Source organism: Pleurodeles waltl, chromosome 1_2, assembly GCF_031143425.1.
Source record: "Pleurodeles waltl isolate 20211129_DDA chromosome 1_2, aPleWal1.hap1.20221129, whole genome shotgun sequence".
NCBI classification, from domain to species: Eukaryota; Metazoa; Chordata; class Amphibia; order Caudata; family Salamandridae; genus Pleurodeles; species Pleurodeles waltl.
Genome location: NC_090437.1, coordinates 448,091,570 through 448,112,647, shown reverse-complemented (window position 1 = coordinate 448,112,647; position 21,078 = coordinate 448,091,570).

The following is a 21,078-nucleotide window of genomic DNA, read 5'->3' as shown; positions in this document are numbered from 1 at the left end:
TTACCAGTAGCTACAGCATCTAATAGAAATCCACTTGAGGATTTTGTTCTGGAAGAAAAGAAATGCCTGGAAGTTATATTTGTGAAGGACATAAATAAAGTAATGAATGGATATAAATGTTATAATCATTGACAAACTGAAGGAGAATCTATTGATGACTTTGTCTCAAAATTGAGAGAATTATCATTGAAATTAAATTTTGGTGTTAATACTGATGAGTTGGTACGTGATCAACTCATAGTGGATATTGTAAGAGCAAGAAAATTCAAGAGTGACTCTGGACAGCTAAAAATTCATCTCTTAAAGATGCTATTGATATTGCAAGAATTGTTGAACAGTCTGAGCATTGCATAAAAGAAATGGAAAAAGAAAATAGTATCAGTAGAGTGTCCGCAACTACAGTGTCTGCAATCTCAGGGTTTGACAAATCTGAATCGGAAGTTGGAGCAATTGTGAAAAATAACAAAAACTTCTCAAAATTCAACAACGAACTAAAAGATGTTACCGGTGTGGCAGCAACTTTCATACTGAAGATTACTTCAAATGTATTGCTGTTAACAAAATGTGTCCAAAATGTGGATGTAAAGGGCACTTTGCAAATGTGTGTAAGCAGGAGAATAGAACTAGGGTAGCCATTGTAGATAAAGAACTTGGTGCAATGGTGGGCAATGGATTATCTGATAGAGTTCTTTCTGTGGGAGATAAAGAAGTCAATCAGGGCATGAAAAAAAGACCTGTAGCTGACTTTGTCATTAATGACAAGATGGCGGAATTGATGATAGACTCAGGTTTTGTGTATACCATTATTTTTAAAGAAACATTTACTGCCTTGTGGCCTAATGCTAAGCTGCTCCAAAAGGATATCATCCCAGGTGGGTACCAAGAAGAAAAGATTAATTTAATAGGGTACATAAAAGCAATCATTGAATTTGTAGGGAGAAATACCTGTGGTAAAGTTTATGTAGCTGAGAGTGAACCACCCATATTGGGTTGGATGCATCAATACAACCTTATCATTGTGGTAAGCCCCAGAGCTAATCAAGTAATGGCAGTAGAAGACATTGCACTTTCAGATATTTTGCAAGAAGCACAGAAAGTGTTTTGAGAAAAATTGGGACATTTAAAGGGATATGTTTATAAAATACTATTGAAGCCTAGTGCAGTTCTGGTCCAACACAAATCGAGGAGAGTTCCTTTAGTAGCTCGAGATGCGGTGAAAGAGTTCTTGAAAGAAATTATTGATTCTGGAGTGGTCGAGCCAATAGATGGATATCTCCAATAGTTATTATGGAAAAGCTCATGGGAAGTTTAAGTTTTGTGTTGACCTTAGATCTTTGAATCTAAATGTGGTGATGAATAAATAACCATTGCCAAATATAAGTGAGTTGATCTTAGCCTTAGGTGGGGGAGAGATATTTCTCTAAATTGGATTTAAAACACACTTACCATCAGATAAATTTGCATGAAAACTCTGAATCCCTTACAACCTTCATCATAAATGAAGAAACATTTCAATTCACCCGTATGCCTTTTGGTTTATGTTCGGCGGCAAGTGTGTTTCAAAGGATGATGAGTGTGATATCCAAAAGAATGAGCAATATGTTATTCTTCCAGGATTATATTTACATTTTTAGAGATTCTATACAAAAAGCATAACATGGTACTCAGATAGGCTCTCCATAGATTAAATGAAGCTGGCTTGTCTCTCAGACGTGACAAGTGTGAATTTTTGGTAGATCAAGTGGAGTATTTTGGGTTCAATATTACAGCTGATGGTGTGAAACAAAAAAAAAATCTTTCGGATGCCATAAAGTTAGCTCCGGCGCCGCAAGACAAGGACAAGTTGAGATCTTTTCTAGGATTGATTGAATGCTATTCCACATTTTTGCAGGGTTTTTCAGATAAACCGGAATGCATAAGATCATTATTGAAGAAAGGTGCCAATTTTGTTTGGGGTAACATATAACAGAAAGGTTTTGAACACATAAAAGAGGAAATTTGTAGTGCGGGAATCCTGACACCCTTCAACACCAAATTGAAATTGATTCTTACAGTGGATGCAAGTGCTACAGGTGTAGGAGCTGTTCTTGCTCAAGTGTGTGGCAAACAGGAGAAAACTGTAGCATTTGCATCCAGGACTTTAACCACTTTGGAAAGAAATTACTCAGTAATTGAAAGAGAGGCACTAGCAGCAGTATGAGGAGCTGAATATTTACGGACATATTTGTGGGGGACAAAATTTATTTTGCGAACTGATCATAAGCCTTTGGTAAGAATTCTTCTTCCAGGAGGGGCAAGTAGTGGAGCAGCAAGACTAGTTAGGCTTGCCGCTCGTTTACAAGAGTATTGCTATACATTAGAATACATTCAAGGGTGGAGGAATTGCCAGTCGGACTGTTTGTCCAGGATGTCCTTGGGGTGGAATGAGGTAGATGGTCCTTCTGTTCTAGCTAGAGAGGCGGAGGGTGCTGTAGCTTCAATACAAGATGTGGTGAGTGTGCAAGAGAAATGTGCCATCACTGAGCAGGAGTAGATTAAGGAAATGGAGTTAGATTTCATGCTCAAAGAAGTGAAATGCTTGATTTTGTTAGGCACAAGGAGGGAAAGCACAGTAATTATTTTGGTTAGACCCTATGTTAAGATTATTGAGGAATTATCAGTTTACGATGCTGTGATAATCATGAGGGGGTAAAAATGTGTACCTCCTTCAGGTCTTATGATCAGATTGATAGACACAGCGCATGAAGGTTGTAGGAAAGTACCATCTTGCCTGGCATGTTACCCCCATTTTTCACTGTATATATGTTGTTTTAGTTGTATGTGTCACTGGGACCCTGGTAACCCAGGGCCCCAGTGCTCATAAGTGTGCCTGAATGTGTTACCTGTGTAGTGACTAACTGTCTCACTGAGGCTCTGATAATCAGAACCTCAGTGGTTATGCTCTCTCATTTCTTTCCAAATTGTCACTAACAGGCTAGTGACCATTTTTACCAATTTACATTGGCTTACTGGAACACCCTTATAATTCCCTAGTACATGGTACTGAGGTACCCAGGGTATTGGGGTTCCAGGAGATCCCTATGGGCTGCAGCATTTCTTTTGCCACCCATAGGGAGCTCTGACAATTCTTACACAGGCCTGCCACTGCAGCCTGAGTGAAATAACGTCCACGTTATTTCACAGCCATTTTACACTACACTTAAGTAACTTATAAGTCACCTATATGTCTAACCTTTACCTGGTAAAGGTTAGGTGCAAAGTTACTTAGTGTGAGGGCACCCTGGCACTAGCCAAGGTGCCCCCACATTGTTCAGAGCCAATTCCCTGAACTTTGTGAGTGCGGGACACCATTACACACGTGCACTACATATAGGTCACTACCTATATGTAGCTTCACAATGGTAACTCCGAATATGGCCATGTAACATGTCTATGATCATGGAATTGCCCCCTCGATGCCATCCTGGCATAGTTGGCACAATCCCATGATCCCAGTGGTCTGTAGCACAGACCCTGGTACTGCCAAACTGCCCTTCCTGGGGTTTCACTGCAGCTGCTGCTGCTGCCAACCCCTCAGACAGGCATCTGCCCTCCTGGGGTCCAGCCAGGCCTGGCCCAGGATGGCAGAACAAAGAACTTCCTCTGAGAGAGGGTGTGACACCCTCTCCCTTTGGAAAATGGTGTGAAGGCAGGGGAGGAGTAGCCTCCCCCAGCCTCTGGAAATGCTTTGTTGGGCACAGATGTGCCCAATTCTGCATAAGCCAGTCTACACCGGTTCAGGGGACCCCTTAGCCCTGCTCTGGCGCGAAACTGGACAAAGGAAAGGGGAGTGACCACTCCCCTGACCTGCACCTCCCCTGGGAGGTGTCCAGAGCTCCTCCAGTGTGCTCCAGACCTCTGCCATCTTGGAAACAGAGGTGCTGCTGGCACACTGGACTGCTCTGAGTGGCCAGTGCCACCAGGTGACATCAGAGACTCCTTGTGATAGGCTCCTTCAGGTGTTGCTAGCCTATCCTCTCTCCTAGGTAGCCAAACCCTCTTTTCTGGCTATTTAGGGTCTCTGTCTCTGGGGAAACTTTAGATAACGAATGCAAGAGCTCATCCGAGTTCCTCTGCATCTCTCTCTTCACCTTCTGCCAAGGAATAGACTGCTGACCGCGCTGGAAGCCTGCAAACCTGCAACATAGTAGCAAAGACGACTACTGCAACTCTGTAACGCTGATCCTGCCGCCTTCTCGACTGTTTTCCTGATTGTGCATGCTGTGGGGGTAGTCTGCCTCCTCTCTGCACCAGAAGCTCCGAAGAAATCTCCCGTGGGTCGACGGAATCTTCCCCCTGCAACCGCAGGCACCAAAAAGCTGCATTACCGGTCCCTTGGGTCTCCTCTCAGCACGACGAGCGAGGTCCCTCGAATCCAGCGACTCTGTCCAAGTGACCCCCACAGTCCAGTGACTCTTCAGTCCAAGTTTGGTGGAGGTAAGTCCTTGCCTCACCTCGCTGGGCTGCATTGCTGGGAACCGCGACTTTTGCAGCTACTCCGGCCCCTGTGCACTTCCGGCGGAAATCCTTTGTGCACAGCCAAGCCTGGGTCCATGGCACTCTAACCTGCATTGCACGACTTTCTAAGTTGGTCTCCGGCGACGTGGGACTCCTTTGTGCGACTTCGGGTGAGCACTGTTTCACGCATCCTCGTAGTGCCTGTTTCTGGCATTTCTCCGGGTGCTACTTGCTGCTGAGAGGGCTCCTTGTCTTGCTCGACGTCCCCTCTCTCTTCTGGTCCAATTTGCGACCTCCTGGTCCCTCCAGGGCCACAGCAGTGTCCACAAACGCTAACCGCACGATTTGCAGCTAGCAAGGCTTGTTGGCGTTCTTTCGGCGGGAAAACACTTCTGCACGACTCTCCACGGCGAGAGGGATCCGTCCACCAAAGGGGAAGTCTCTAGCCTTTTTTGTTCCTGCAGAAACCTCAGCTTCTTCTGTCAAGTAGAAGCTTCTTTGCACCCGCAGCTGGCATTTCCTGGGCATCTGCCCATCTCCGACTTGCTTGTGACTTTTGGACTTGGTCCCCTTGTTCCACAGGTACCCTAGATTGGAAATCCACAGTTGTTGCATTGTTGGTTTGTGTCTTTCCTGCATTATTCCTCTAACACGACTTCTTTGTCCTTAGGGGAACTTTAGTGCACTTTGCACTCACTTTTCAGGGTCTTGGGGAGGGTTATTTTTCTAACTCTCACTATTTTCTAATAGTCCCAGCGACCCTCTACAAGGTCACATAGGTTTGGGGTCCATTCGTGGTTCGCATTCCACTTTTGGAGTATATGGTTTGTGTTGCCCCTATCCCTATGTTTCCCCATTGCATCCTATTGTAACTATACATTGTTTGCACAGTTTTCTAAGACTATACTGCATATTTTTGCTATTGTGTATATATATCTTGTGTATATTTCCTATCCTCTCACTGAGGGTACACTCTAAGATACTTTGGCATATTGTCATAAAAATAAAGTACCTTTATTTTTAGTATAACTGTGTATTGTGTTTTCTTATGATATTGTGCATATGACACTAAGTGGTACTGTAGTAGCTTCACACGTCTCCTAGTTCAGCCTAAGCTGCTCTGCTAAGCTACCATTATCTATCAGCCTAAGCTGCTAGACACCCTATACACTAATAAGGGATAACTGGGCCTGGTGCAAGGTGCAAGTACCCCTTGGTACTCACTACAAGCCAGTCCAGCCTCCTACATTGGTTGTGCAGCGGTGGGATAAGTGCTTTGAGACTACTTACCACTCTTGTCATTGTACTTTTAATAAGAGAAAAATATACAAAACAAGGTCAGTGTATATACACATAGCCAAAAAGTTTTGCATTTCCTCTTTTCACTCTTTTCTAAGTGCTGAAAAGTACTTCTAACTTTCCAAAAAAGTTCTAAAAAGTTTAAAAGGTTTTTTTTCTCTGTCTTTCTAAAAGCTCTGACAAACTTTTTATCTTTTACTATCACTTTAACTCTCTCTAAAAATGTCTGGCACAGGCCAAAATGTTGATCTGTCCAAACTTGCATATGACCACCTTAGCTGGAAAGGAGCAAGGAGTCTCTGTGTAGAGAGAGGTTTGAGTGTAGGGAAGAATCCTTCCTTGGAACTGTTACTTAACATGCTTAGAGAACAGGATAAGGCTAGAAGTGCCCCATCTGTTGAAAAAGTAGCTAATGGTTCTCAATCTGATCCAGGGACTCCCCCAGGAAAAGATTCAGGAAAGAAACTTCCTAGCCTGCCCATTACTAGACAGTCTAGCATAGTTGGTAATGATGATGAGCCACACCATATAAATAGTGTTGTCTCACATCATAGCAAAAGCATTTATTCTCACCATACTGGTAGTGATGTTTCTGTTAGCCAAGCTGTTAGGGTGGCTTCTGTAAGGGACAGGTCTCCTTCTGTTCATTCTCACCATACTTCTGTTTCAAGGCATGTCCCTCCCACCCACCCTGATGACAGATTGTTAGAAAGGGAGCTCAATAGATTGAGAGTGGAACAAACCAGACTGAAGCTCAAGAAGCAACAGCTGGATTTGGATAGACAGACTTTAGAAGTAGAGAAGGAGAGACAGAAGTTGGGTTTAGAAACCCATGGTGGCAGCAGCAGTATTCCCCATAGTCATCCTGCAAAAGAGCATGATTCCAGGAATCTGCACAAGATAGTTCCCCCTTATAAGGAGGGGGATGACATTAACAAGTGGTTTGCTGCACTTGAGAGGACCTGTGTTGTACAGGATGTCCCTCAAAGGCAGTGGGCTGCTATCCTATGGCTATCATTTAGTGTAAAAGGTAGGGATAGGCTCCTTACTGTGAAAGAAAATGATGCTAATAATTTCCAAGTTCATAAGAATGCACTCCTGGATGGTTATGGCTTAACCACTGAACAATACAGGATAAAGTTCAGAGAGATCAAAAAGGAGTCTTCACAAGACTGGGTTGATTTCATTGACCATTCAGTGAAGGCCTTGGAGGGGTGGTTACATGGCAGTAAAGTTACTGATTATGACAGCCTGTATAACTTGATCCTGAGAGAGCATATTCTTAATAATTGTGTGTCTGATTTGTTGCACCAGTACTTGGTGGACTCTGATCTGACCTCTCCCCAAGAATTGGGAAAGAAGGCAGACAAATGGGTCAGAACAAGGGTGAACAGAAAAGTTCATACAGGGGGTGACAAAGATGGCAACAAAAAGAAGGATGGTAAGTCTTCTGACAAGGGTGGGGACAAATCTAAAAATGAGTCTTCATCAGGCCCACAAAAACACTCTGGTGGGGGTGGTGGGCCCAAATCCTCTTTTAATCAGAACAAGGAAAAGAAACCATGGTGCTATTTATGTAAAATAAAAGGCCATTGGACAACAGATCCCAGTTGTCCAAAGAAAGGCACCAAGCCTCCTACCACTACAACCCCTACTGCTACACCTAGTGTCCCTACTAATAGCAGTGGTGGTGGGAGCAAACCTACTAATAGCCAATCCAAGGGAGTAGCTGGGCTCACTATTGGTAACTTAGTTGGGGTTGGCCTTGTTAGGGAGGCCACAGAGGCTGTGTTAGTCTCTGAGGGGGCTATTGATTTAGCCACCTTAGTTGCTTGTCCCCTTAATATGGATAAGTACAAGCAGCTACCCCTAATAAATGGTGTTGAGGTTCAGGCCTACAGGGACACTGGTGCCAGTGTGACTATGGTCATAGAGAAACTGGTCCACCCTGAACAACACCTACTTGGTCACCAGTACCAAGTAACCAATGCTCACAACAACACACTTAGCCACCCCATGGCTGTTGTAAATCTCAACTGGGGGGGGGTTACTGGTCCAAAGAAAGTTGTGGTAGCTTCAGATTTACCTGTAGACTGTCTATTAGGGAATGATTTGGAGACATCAGCTTGGTCAGATGTGGAGTTGGAGGCCCATGCAGCAATGCTGGGCATCCCAGGGCATATTTTTGCTTTGACAAGGGCTCAGGCCAAAAAGCAAAAAGGACAGGGAAGCTTGGATCCTGGAACAATGGACCAAGTGCTCCCTAAAGCTAGGGCTAGTAGAAGCAAACCACTTCCTACTATCCCTCCCTCTACAGTGGATTCAACTTCTGAGGAAGAAGAATTCCCTCCCTGTGCAGAACCTACACCAGAGGAGCTGGAAGCAGACACTGCTGAGCTTTTGGGTGAAGGGGGGCCTGCCAGAGAGGAGCTGAGTGTGGCACAGCAAACCTGTCCCACATTAGAGGGTCTCAGACAGCAAGCTGTCAAACAGGCTAATGGGGATGTCAGTGACTCTCACAGAGTTTACTGGGAGGACAACCTCTTGTACACTGAGCATAGGGATCCTAAACCTGGAGCTGCCAGGAGATTAGTGATTCCTCAGGAGTACAGAAAGTTCCTCCTAACCCTGGCACATGACATTCCCCTAGCTGGGCATCTAGGACAAATGAAAACTTGGGACAGGCTTGTTCCCCTGTTTCATTGGCCTAGAATGTCTGAGGACACAAAGGAATTTTGTAAGTCCTGTGAAACCTGTCAAGCCAGTGGCAAGACAGGTGGCACCCCAAAGGCACCCCTTATTCCACTGCCTGTGGTTGGGGTCCCCTTTGAAAGGGTAGGGGTTGACATAGTTGGCCCCCTTGACCCTCCTACTGCTTCAGGCAATAGATTTATCTTGGTGGTAGTGGACCATGCCACAAGATATCCTGAAGCTATTCCTTTAAGGACCACTACAGCACCTGCAGTGGCAAAGGCCCTCCTGGGAATATTTTCCAGGGTGGGCTTCCCAAAGGAAGTAGTATCAGACAGGGGAAGCAATTTCATGTCTGCATACTTAAAGGCCATGTGGAAGAAGTGTGGTGTAACGTACAAGTTCACAACACCCTATCATCCACAAACAAATGGACTGGTGGAGAGATTTAATAAAACTCTCAAAGGCATGATTATGGGTCTCCCTGAAAAACTCCGCAGGAGATGGGATATCCTTCTACCATGCCTCCTTTTTGCCTACAGGGAGGTACCCCAGAAAGGAGTGGGCTTCAGCCCCTTTGAACTTCTTTTTGGTCACCCTGTTAGGGGTCCACTCACACTTGTAAAGGAGGGTTGGGAACAACCTTTAAAAGCTCCTAAGCAGGATATTGTGGATCATGTACTTGGCCTCAGATCAAGGATGGCTGAGTACATGAAAAAGGCCAGTAAAAACCTTCAGGCCAGCCAAGAGCTCCAGAAGCAATGGCATGATCAGAAGGCTGTTTTGGTTCAGTACCAACCAGAGCAGAAAGTGTGGGTCTTGGAGCCTGTGGCCCCAAGAGCACTCCAAGATAAATGGAGTGGACCCCACACAATTGTTGAAAAGAAGGGAGAAGTCACCTATTTAGTTGACTTAGGCACTGCCAGGAGTCCCCTTAGGGTGCTCCATGTCAACCGCCTGAAACCCTACTATGACAGGGCTGATCTCACCCTGCTCATGGCAACAGATGAGGGACAGGAAGAAGACAGTGATCCTCTACCTGATCTCTTCTCTTCCACAGAACAAGATGCTCTTGTGGAAGGTGTAGTTTTGGCTGATTGTCTTACTGCTGAGCAGAAAGACAATTGCATAAATCTCCTAGATCAATTCTCTGAACTCTTCTCTACTGTGCCAGGTACCACTTCTTGGTGTGAGCACACTATAGATACTGGAGACAGTTTACCTGTCAAAAGTAAGATCTATAGGCAGCCTGACCATGTCAGGGACTGCATAAAGCAAGAGGTCCAGAAAATGTTAGAACTAGGAGTGGTTGAGCACTCTGACAGTCCATGGGCTTATCCTGTGGTACTGGTACCAAAACCCCATTCCAAAGATGGAAATAAGGAAATGCGGTTTTGTGTAGACTATAGAGGTCTCAACTTGGTAACCAAAACTGATGCTCACCCTATACCCAGGGCTGATGAGCTCATAGATACACTGGCATCTGCCAAGTATCTAAGCACTTTTGATTTGACTGCAGGGTATTGGCAGATCAAATTGTCAGAAGATGCTAAACCTAAGACTGCATTTTCAACCATTGGAGGACATTACCAGTTTACTGTAATGCCTTTTGGTTTGAAAAATGCACCTGCCACTTTTCAGAGGTTGGTGAACACAGTCCTACAAGGGCTGGAAGCTTTCAGTGCAGCATATTTGGACGATATAGCTGTCTTTAGCTCCAGCTGGGATGATCACCTGGTCCACCTATGGAAAGTTTTGGAGGCCCTGCAAAAGGCAGGCCTCACTATCAAGGCTTCAAAGTGCCAGATAGGGCAGGGTAAGGTGGTTTATCTGGGACACCTTGTTGGTGGGGAACAGATTGCACCACTTCAGGGGAAAATCCAAACAATTATTGATTGGGTTCCCCCTACCACACAGACTCAGGTGAGAGCCTTCCTAGGCCTCACTGGGTATTACAGGAGGTTCATTAAGAACTATGGCTCCATTGCAGCCCCTCTTAATGACCTCACATCCAAGAAAATGCCTAAAAAGGTATTATGGACAGCAAACTGTCAGAAAGCTTTTGAGGAGCTGAAGCAGGCCATGTGCTCTGCACCTGTCCTGAAAAGCCCTTGTTACTCTAAAAAATTCTATGTCCAAACTGATGCATCTGAATTAGGAGTAGGGGCAGTCCTATCACAACTTAATTCTGAGGGCCAGGATCAACCTGTTGCTTTTATTAGTAGGAGGTTGACCCCTAGAGAAAAGCGTTGGTCTGCCATTGAGAGGGAGGCCTTTGCTGTGGTCTGGGCTCTGAAGAAGTTGAGGCCATACCTGTTTGGCACTCACTTCATTGTTCAGACAGACCACAAACCTCTACTTTGGCTAAAACAAATGAAAGGTGAAAATCCTAAATTGTTGAGGTGGTCCATATCCCTACAGGGAATGGACTATACAGTGGAACATAGACCTGGGAGTAGCCACTCCAATGCAGATGGACTCTCCAGATATTTCCACTTAGACAATGAAGACTCATCAGGTCATGGCTAGTCTTATTGTCCTTCGTTTGGGGGGGGGTTGTGTAGGAAAGTACCATCTTGCCTGGCATGTTACCCCCATTTTTCACTGTATATATGTTGTTTTAGTTGTATGTGTCACTGGGACCCTGGTAACCCAGGGCCCCAGTGCTCATAAGTGTGCCTGAATGTGTTACCTGTGTAGTGACTAACTGTCTCACTGAGGCTCTGCTAATCAGAACCTCAGTGGTTATGCTCTCTCATTTCTTTCCAAATTGTCACTAACAGGCTGGTGACCATTTTTACCAATTTACATTGGCTTACTGGAACACCCTTATAATTCCCTAGTATATGGTACTGAGGTACCCAGGGTATTGGGGTTCCAGGAGATCCCTATGGGCTGCAGCATTTCTTTTGCCACCCATAGGGAGCTCTGACAATTCTTACACAGGCCTGCCACTGCAGCCTGAGTGAAATAACGTCCACGTTATTTCACAGCCATTTTACACTGCACTTAAGTAACTTATAAGTCACCTATATGTCTAACCTTTACCTGGTAAAGGTTAGGTGCAAAGTTACTTAGTGTGAGGGCACCCTGGCACTAGCCAAGGTGCCCCAACATTGTTCAGAGCCAATTCCCTGAACTTTGTGAGTGCGGGGACACCATTACACGCGTGCACTACATATAGGTCACTACCTATATGTAGCTTCACAATGGTAACTCCGAATATGGCCATGTAACATGTCTATGATCATGGAATTGCCCCCTCTATGCCATCCTGGCATAGTTGGCACAATCCCATGATCCCAGTGGTCTGTAGCACAGACCCTGGTACTGCCAAACTGCCCTTCCTGGGGTTTCACTGCAGCTGCTGCTGCTGCCAACCCCTCAGACAGGCATCTGCCCTCCTGGGGTCCAGCCAGGCCTGGCCCAGGATGGCAGAACAAAGAACTTCCTCTGAGAGAGGGTGTGACACCCTCTCCCTTTGGAAAATGGTGTGAAGGCAGGGGAGGAGTAGCCTCCCCCAGCCTCTGGAAATGCTTTGTTGGGCACAGATGTGCCCAATTCTGCATAAGCCAGTCTACACCGGTTCAGGGGACCCCTTAGCCCTGCTCTGGCGCGAAACTGGACAAAGGAAAGGGGAGTGACCACTCCCCTGACCTGCACCTCCCCTGGGAGGTGTCCAGAGCTCCTCCAGTGTGCTCCAGACCTCTGCCATCTTGGAAACAGAGGTGCTGCTGGCACACTGGACTGCTCTGAGTGACCAGTGCCACCAGGTGACGTCAGAGACTCCTTGTGATAGGCTCCTTCAGGTGTTGCTAGCCTATCCTCTCTCCTAGGTAGCCAAACCCTCTTTTCTGGCTATTTAGGGTCTCTGTCTCTGGGGAAACTTTAGATAACGAATGCAAGAGCTCATCCGAGTTCCTCTGCATCTCTCTCTTCACCTTCTGCCAAGGAATCGACTGCTGACCGCGCTGGAAGCCTGCAAACCTGCAACATAGTAGCAAAGACGACTACTGCAACTCTGTAACGCTGATCCTGCCGCCTTCTCGACTGTTTTCCTGCTTGTGCATGCTGTGGGGGTAGTCTGCCTCCTCTCTGCACCAGAAGCTCCGAAGAAATCTCCCGTTGGTCGACGGAATCTTCCCCCTGCAACCGCAGGCACCAAAAAGCTGCATTACCGGTCCCTTGGGTCTCCTCTCAGCACGACGAGCGAGGTCCCTCGAATCCAGCGACTCTGTCCAAGTGACCCCCACAGTCCAGTGACTCTTCAGTCCAAGTTTGGTGGAGGTAAGTCCTTGCCTCACCTCGCTGGGCTGCATTGCTGGGAACCGCGACTTTTGCAGCTACTCCGGCCCCTGTGCTCTTCCGGCAGAAATCCTTTGTGCACAGCCAAGCCTTGGTCCACGGCACTCCAACCTGCATTGCACGACTTTCTAAGTTGGTCTCCGGCGACGTGGGATTCCTTTGTGCGACTTCGGGTGAGCACCGTTTCACGCATCCTCGTAGTGCCTGTTTATTGCACTTCTCCGGGTGCTACCTGCTGCTGAGAGGGCTCCTTGTCTTGCTCAATGTCCCCTCTCTCTCCTGGTCCAATTTGCGACCTCCTGGTCCCTCCAGGGCCACAGCAGCGTCCAAAAACGCTAACCGCACAATTTGCAGCTAGCAAGGCTTGTTGGCGTTCTTTCGGTGGGAAAACACGGCGAGAGGGATCCGTCCACCAAAGGGGAAGTCTCTAGCCCTTTTCGTTCCTGCAGAAACCTCAGCTTCTTCTGTCAAGTAGAAGCTTCTTTGCACCCGCAGCTGGCATTTCCTGGGCATCTGCCCATCTCCGACTTGCTTGTGACTTTTGGACTTGGTCCCCTTGTTCCACAGGTACCCTAGATTGGAAATCCACAGTTGTTGCATTGTTGGTTTGTGTCTTTCCTGCATTATTCCTCTAACACAACTTCTTTGTCCTTAGGGGAACTTTAGTGCACTTTGCACTCACTTTTCAGGGTCTTGGGGAGGGTTATTTTTCTAACTCTCACTATTTTCTAATAGTCCCAGCGACCCTCTACAAGGTCACATAGGTTTGGGGTCCATTCGTGGTTCGCATTCCACTTTTGGAGTATATGGTTTGTGTTGCCCCTATCCCTATGTTTCCCCATTGCATCCTATTGTAACTATACATTGTTTGCACTGTTTTCTAAGACTATACTGCATATTTTTGCTATTGTGTATATATATCTTGTGTATATTTCCTATCCTCTCACTGAGGGTACACTCTAAGATACTTTGGCATATTGTCATAAAAATAAAGTACCTTTATTTTTAGTATAACTGTGTATTGTGTTTTCTTATGATATTGTGCATATGACACTAAGTGGTACTGTAGTAGCTTCACACGTCTCCTAGTTCAGCCTAAGCTGCTCTGCTAAGCTACCATTATCTATCAGCCTAAGCTGCTAGACACCCTATACACTAATAAGGGATAACTGGGCCTGGTGCAAGGTGCAAGTACCCCTTGGTACTCACTACAAGCCAGTCCAGCCTCCTACAAAGGTCACTTGGGCAGAACAAAAAAGAGGTTAAGAGCAGATTGGTGGTGGCCAGGGATGGATAATCTGGTGGATGAATGTGTAAAGAGGTGTAGTGTATGTAAGGAAGGCGAAAAGAGGTTGAAGGCAGGTAGTCAAGCAGATTTGGGGTATATTCATGATACTTAGAAGCCTTGGCACACGGTGTCCTTAGACTTTATTGGTCCTTTGAGCGAAGTAAAAGCCTATTTGAGGTATGGTTTGGTAATTATTGATGTCCATACTAAATGGTTGATTGTAAAGTTCATGAGAGAAATAACCACTAAAGCAACAATACTTTGTCTACAGAATGTGTTTAGTGAAGAAGGGGTTCCCTCAGTTTTGGTAACTGATAATGGTACACAGTTGACCTCACATGAAATGGAAACGTTCTTGGAGGTGTTAGGAGTAAGACACAGTCGCACCTCATTGTATAATCCACAAGGAAATGGAATGGTGGAGTGAGCTAATAGATCAGATAAAGGAACTATCCAGATTTCAGTGGCGAGTAAGCAGGACGTGGAGAGAATGGTTGTGGAAATGGTGTGGCCATATAGAATGGATGAGCCTGGGGTGACGGGCAGTACACCATTTCAAATGATGCGTGGCAGGTCACCAGGAAACAAGCTAGTTCCAGCCTGGATTAAAGAAGTAGTGGGAAAGTCACATGAAAGAATTCAGGATAATGGTAAAAAGGAAAATGATACGGAGATTCAAGGGTGCATAAGAGTTGGTGATTGGGTAAAAGTTCTTTATGGACTGAAAAGAAGAGGGTTGATGAAATTCAAAGGTCCCTACAAAGTTTTAAATGTTTTAAATGTCAGTAGATTCTTTGTAGTCTTGGAAAATGGAGAAAGATGGAATATTGACGGGTATCCTTGTACCAGAGAGGTGGGCTGTGAGATGTAAATGCAGGAAGATCGTTTGGCAATACTTTCATGTTGATGTTGGATTATGATTTGTGTAGCAATAGACAAGTATCTGCAAATAGGAGGGATGGAGGATAGTGAGGTTCATGGGGGTTTGAAATTCAATTCAGTGGATCAGCCAGTGGAACTAAGAAGTAGTAAGAGGCATTGTCAACTTCTTTCACATTTGGGAGATTATGTATGTTAAAAAAATACAATATTGTATTCATATGATTGTGTATATATTCCTGTGTATATTTCTTTAGTTACAGTATGTTTAGAACTGACTTTATTGTTCTTGTTGCATTAAGTTTCCTTATTCCATGTATTATTTGTAAAGGAGGAAGATGTGGTATGATTTGTAGTTGGAGCTGAGTGTCAATGCATTCTGCATTCTAAGTTCCAGTGGTAGTGCGGGCGTTCCTAAAAGGACAGTTGGGAGTTGACTGGCCGAGGGACAGCCATGCTCTGGTTGCTGGGCACATATTAAATAAATACATATTTAAACTCTTCATCTTACCAGTGTGCAGTGCTTGACTGAAGTGTCACAAGACCCTTCCTATTAAGATGTTCTTACAGTGTGTTGCTTCATAAGTTTAAAGCTTGCTACTCAGCCTTTGAACACAAGAGAGGGACAGCAAGTATTGTAAATAAGTAGTATGTTCTGTCATTGATATGTCAGGTGGCCCTAATCTGGATAAAGTCACTTACTTGAGCTTTATATACTTGTGATTTTTTGGGGGCATTTCGAAAGGTAGAGAGCAAAACTTGCCCATACCACTAAATGTTAGCTATTGAGTAAGTAGAAGCTGTGAACGTGGTTGTGTCCTTTCATTAGAAGTCCGGAAAATGCCTGGCCACAGTTTTCACAACTGTAGTGCTAAAGGGCAGCAAACATGATCAAAACATTCTACGATCTTGATAAGAGAAAACAGCGACAGAGCACATAGATGAGAGATGGAGAGTGATTGGGGGAGAGGGCAAGGATGCAAAAGCTGCGGTTAATGAAAAAGAAAAGGAAGAACAAAACAAAACAATGATAAAGAAAGAGTTGGTTAAAATAAGAGTAAAGGAGTGAGTATAAGGGAAAAGAAGAAATATGACAGAGTCAAATAGAGAGGAGGATCATACGAGTCAAAGTAGAGAAGGCCATAAGGATGTCATGAGAGATGGATGAAGGAAATGGAAGAGGAGTCTGGGGAAGTAGGATGATCGAGCTGGATGGATCAGGAGAACGATGAACAAAGTGTTTGATGGGAGTAGGAGTGATGATGGATGGATGGGAGTGATGAAAGGTAAGTAGAGCGAAGCGTGAAGGCAAAGGATGAGGCTTCTGAAGGATGAGTATTATGAGAAAGAAAGGTGGTCAGATAGAGGGATGATAAACACGTGATAAGTGATGGGGGCGGACCAGAGGAGGAGGGTATAGAGACTGGATTTTGGTAGAACAAAAGGGACAGGTAGGAGAGACAAGTGGGAAAGAGAAGAGTAATTTCAAAGGGTCAGGAACATGGCAGTAACCTATCACGAGTGACAGTTCAGATTCGAGGCACTCACTTAAGCTGTCATTTATTCTTTGCACCCTTATAATACGTTATGCTCAAGAAACTGACAACCAAATATTCTTTGAGAACATAGCCACCAAATGAGAAGTCCAGTCTCATCCTTAGAAGCTATATTCTTGGCACAGTCTTCAGCTATAGGTAGAAACAGGCCTTCAGTTTATATCCGGTTGCTTCTCCTCAGGTTGCAAACTTTGATTGCTCTTCCAATTGTTATCACAGTTACTTGGAGTACATGTACAGCACTAGGCACTATCCAGAATCTTAAAACATTCCACAGCTTCTTACTAGCTCTTTAAAACGCACATGCGTTTATGCTTATAAGCACTCCCTATATAATCCTTACCTTAATGCTGCCACTTTACAAATATGTAGAGCTACCAGTGAAGAACAGGAGTGCGGGTTTTGATTACCCACTTCTGCGTACCCCCACAAGTACATGCACACACACCTTTCCAGTGGCAGTTCAAGCTTCCTTTACATACACAAAATTGTTGCCCAGTATGCAGCAGCAGTGAAGCTACTACTGACAGGCGACAGTGACGTGGGGATAGAGGAGGGTGAGATGGGGAGAGGAGAACGTAAAACAGAGAAGAGAGGGTGGTTGGTAGGAGAATTAGGGGGAGAGGGAGAAGGGGGAGGCAGAAAGAGGGAGGACAGTAAGGAAGAATGGGAAGAAGGTGAAGTAAAGGAAAGAAGAAATGTCTCCCCGAAAGAGAGAAGGGAGTGGGGCAGAGAGTGAGAGGAGAGGGGTCCCGAGCGAGAAGGATGAGACAAAGTGAGAAGGGTGAGGTCGAGGGAGAGGAGGTTGATGCACAGTGAGAGTATGGTGAGGTGGAGTGAGAGGAAGGTGAGGTAGAAAGAGTTGGATGAAGTGGAGAGAGAAATGAAGGTGAGGTAGAAAGAGCTGGATGAGGTGGAGAGAGAGGTCACATCAAGGAGAAAGGAGAAGGAGGTGGGAAGAAGGAGGGTAAGGTAGAGAAAGAGAAGGGTGAGGATGAAGTGGGAGGAGCAGAGGGTGAGGTGGGCAGGAGAGTAGTGTGAAGTGCCTAGCTGACAAATTGTCCAGTTCTGTGCGTGATAAGCTGCTCCAGTCCAGGTTTTTTCTTTGAGTTCTGGGTCTTGTAGTCCTGTTTTATAATGACATAAATAATCTACTAGTCCCAGGATGGAAAGAAAACATTTGGACTGGAGCAGCACATCACACATGGACTCAGAAACTTGAGAGGGCTTGAAGCAGAGAGTGAGGAGTGTGAGGCAGAGAGAGGAGAAGAGGCAAAGCACATAGGTACAACGCCGACTAAAATACAGTGTAAAACTAGTAGGCACAACTCCAACAGAAGGTAGAGGATGCTACTCATCCCTACTGTAATGTGGGGCCCTAGGCCCTCATGCTAGTAAAGGAAGGGACGCAGACACGGTGGTAGGGTAGTAATAAACTGTCCTCAGGCACGTGCGCCCGGCCTCTTTTATTGGCAGGGTCACCTGACTGGTGACGCCTGTGTTGGGTGGGTGTAGGTTACACAAGTAAGACCAGCCCTCAGCAGAGTGGCTGGCAGAAAGACTAGAATGAGTCCAGCTGGACTCTACATCCCTCCCAAACTTTATTGAGGAACCAAACAAACGTCCAACCTGTAAAAGAAACAAATAACAAAGCACCACAATCAGTCTCTCGGCCTCGAAAAGGCAGACTGCAGAATTGCAGTGGACATGGTGCAGCTGGGAGCACCCAGACACCTCCGCACGAGTCCATAATTTAACCAGGTACAGCTGGGCACGAACACTGTGTGGATGAAGTCCAGATACTTCAGTTGCTTGTCCACGACCTCACAGTTCGCTGGATATTGTTGATCGGGTCCTGCCTGGGCTCATGTGGTCAAAGTCTATTTACAGTTTCTGATGCGGGTGCATCTGGAGCAGTGGGGAGTCCGCTGTACACAGTTCTGGACGGCATTCTGATTCTGGAGATTGTCTACCTCCTAAGACTGCAGATGACGTGACGGCCTGGGGCGCCTGGGAGTCCAGCGGCAGAGAAGCAGCAGTCTTCCCTCTCGTGCCAGATCTCCATCAAGCAGGAGTCTCCTCGAGGCCCTTTCACGGGCTCCCACGGGACTGTGTGGACTGTGCTTGCCTATCTCAGGCCCAGCAAAGACGTCTCAGAGGAACAGCCTACAGGACCACATCCTAGTCTCGCATGGAGCCACAAGGGTTGTTGATGCAGGGTCCGCTTGCTCGAGCCATCCGGATTCAGGTGCTCTGGCCACGGTGCAAAGTCTTCAGGTGACCAGTCTCTCGATATGAGACCTCCGTGCTTCCGGATGCCTGACGTGGAGCTGTCTCAGATGCATTCTCTCTCAGCGATATTCCGCTCTCACAGGAATTTGTTGGAGGCCCTTGTCCCTGGATTGCGGCGGGACTGCGTGGGCTGTGCGGGCCAACGTCGGCCACCCCAAAGGAGTCTCTCTGAACTCCCAACAGGGCCACGTCCTAGTCTTGCGCAACCCCAAGGGTGGATGGTCCAAATGATCTGGTCTGCTCTCACCGGCAGGCGTCTGGTTCACAGAGCTCATGGCAAGTGTTCAGATGATAAGTTTCTACGTTGCCAGACATGCCTTGTCAGCATCGGTTCTTGTTGCTGACTGTCTCCACTCAGGTGGTGCTGTGCTCCTCCTTCGATGATTGGGCGATGCACCTCATCATGATGATGTTTTTCATCGTTTTGCAGATCAAACAGGTGGCGGCGGCTTCGTCAGTGGAAGGACCACTTGATGGACTTAGTGGCCACGGTGGGTCTTGTGTGGCCTGTGCAGTCGGCGTCAGGGATGCCATCACAGCCAAACAGCCGGTGACAGGTCGGTCGTACTGGGAAGCGTGGGGGACCACCCGCATCGCTGTCTTCAGTGACGTCTGCTCACCCCGGTGACTGTCTTGTACTGATGGGTACCTCCTCATCTGCTCGCACGAGTCCTCAGTTGTGTCACTCTACTTCCTTCCACTTTCACACCTGCGATGGAGTTGATCTGTGGTGTGACCGGTCTGTCACACTCCTCTCCTCATTTCTTTTTGGCATCGTGCCACTCTCTCTTCTCCTTGGTGTGGCGTCGTGCCACAGGTCACATGTTGCGGCACATGGACCTTGCGCGGCACCTCTGCTGGTACATCTTCCTCTTTGTCCTCGATATGGCGTTGTGCCACGGGTCGCATGCTGCTTCACATGGACCTATCACTGCACCTTCGCTGGTGCATCTTCCTCTTCGTCCTCGATGTGGCGTTGTGCCACAGGTCGCATGCTGCGTCACATGGACCTATCACTGCACCTCCTCTGGTGCATCTTGCTCGGTCGCAGCCTCTCACGGGCTGAGTCCTGCGGGTAGGACATGATCTGCTCTTCAGGCAGACCTCTCCCGGTCTGGTCCGTTCCCGGATCCTCACGGTGGACCTCTCTCTGGCAGGAGGGTCCCCGCTCTCTTCCTCCTTCTCTTCACTCGAGGGCGCAGCTCTTGCGCCTCGAGGCTGCGCTGTTGTGGCGCTCACTCCTGCCATCTGCTCTGGCAGGGTCAGTCAGTTCAGATGACCTGCTCACTGATGGGCCAACAGTGGCCATCTTCCATCGCTGCGCGGCCAGCTGACATGGCCTCTTTTCCCGTGCGTTACGTCACGCTCTCGGGTACTCTCTCCATCTTCACGGACTTTACCCATGTTGTCACATTCTCTGGCGCAGCTCTCTGTGCACGCTGCGCACGTGTCAGTCTCTTTTTTTCTAGGCGTCCTGTGGCAACGCCTGGCATGTCCCTTTCTTGTCCTGCGGTGATGTCCATCACTGCTGGGGCATGTGGCGTTCTCTCGTCGGTGGCGGCGGACGGCCGCCAGGGGCTGCGCAGACCATGCGCGCTCTCTTCGTACCTCACGTGCCACTTGCGTCCGTTTCTCACTGTTGCAGCTTGGCTGGGACAGCTGCAATCTTCTCTTTCCCTTTTGCAGTGTCGCTTCCTTCTTCTTCTCCGTTTACGTCTTCTGTGCCGTTTAAGTCCACGGGCGCATTCTTGGTGTGGAGCAGTCACTTTCTGAAGGTGCTGCTGTAAACTTTCCTTCATCCAAGCTTGTTTTCCCTTTAAAACAGAAATAGGGTGCAATACCAACTCTGGCCACTGGATGCCAGTAGTGCACTTTTTTTTTCTAGCTTGAAAGACAGTCTTTCCTGTTACCGGCCTCCTTTATTTCAACAGATGCCGTGAGGAGGGCATGCTGTTGAGAGGACTTCTCATGCTGGTGGGGGCTGCAGGTAAGTGCAATTTTATTTATCTTTTCTCTTCTCACCCTTTTCTCTTCCTCTTTTTTTTTTTCCTTTCTGTCCAATTCTGTTTTTCAAACTGCACGGCCTCGTTTGAAGAGGCATGCAGATGGCACCAACGTCAGTGAGGGGCGGCGTGGGGGCTCTGGGCACAGTTTTTTTTTTCATAGGTGCGTGTGAGCACCTCTCTTGTTTATTCATTTCTGGGAGGTGGGGGCGCGGCCCTGGGCACCTGGTGCTTTGGTGCGTGTTTGCACCATGTTATTTAAAATTAC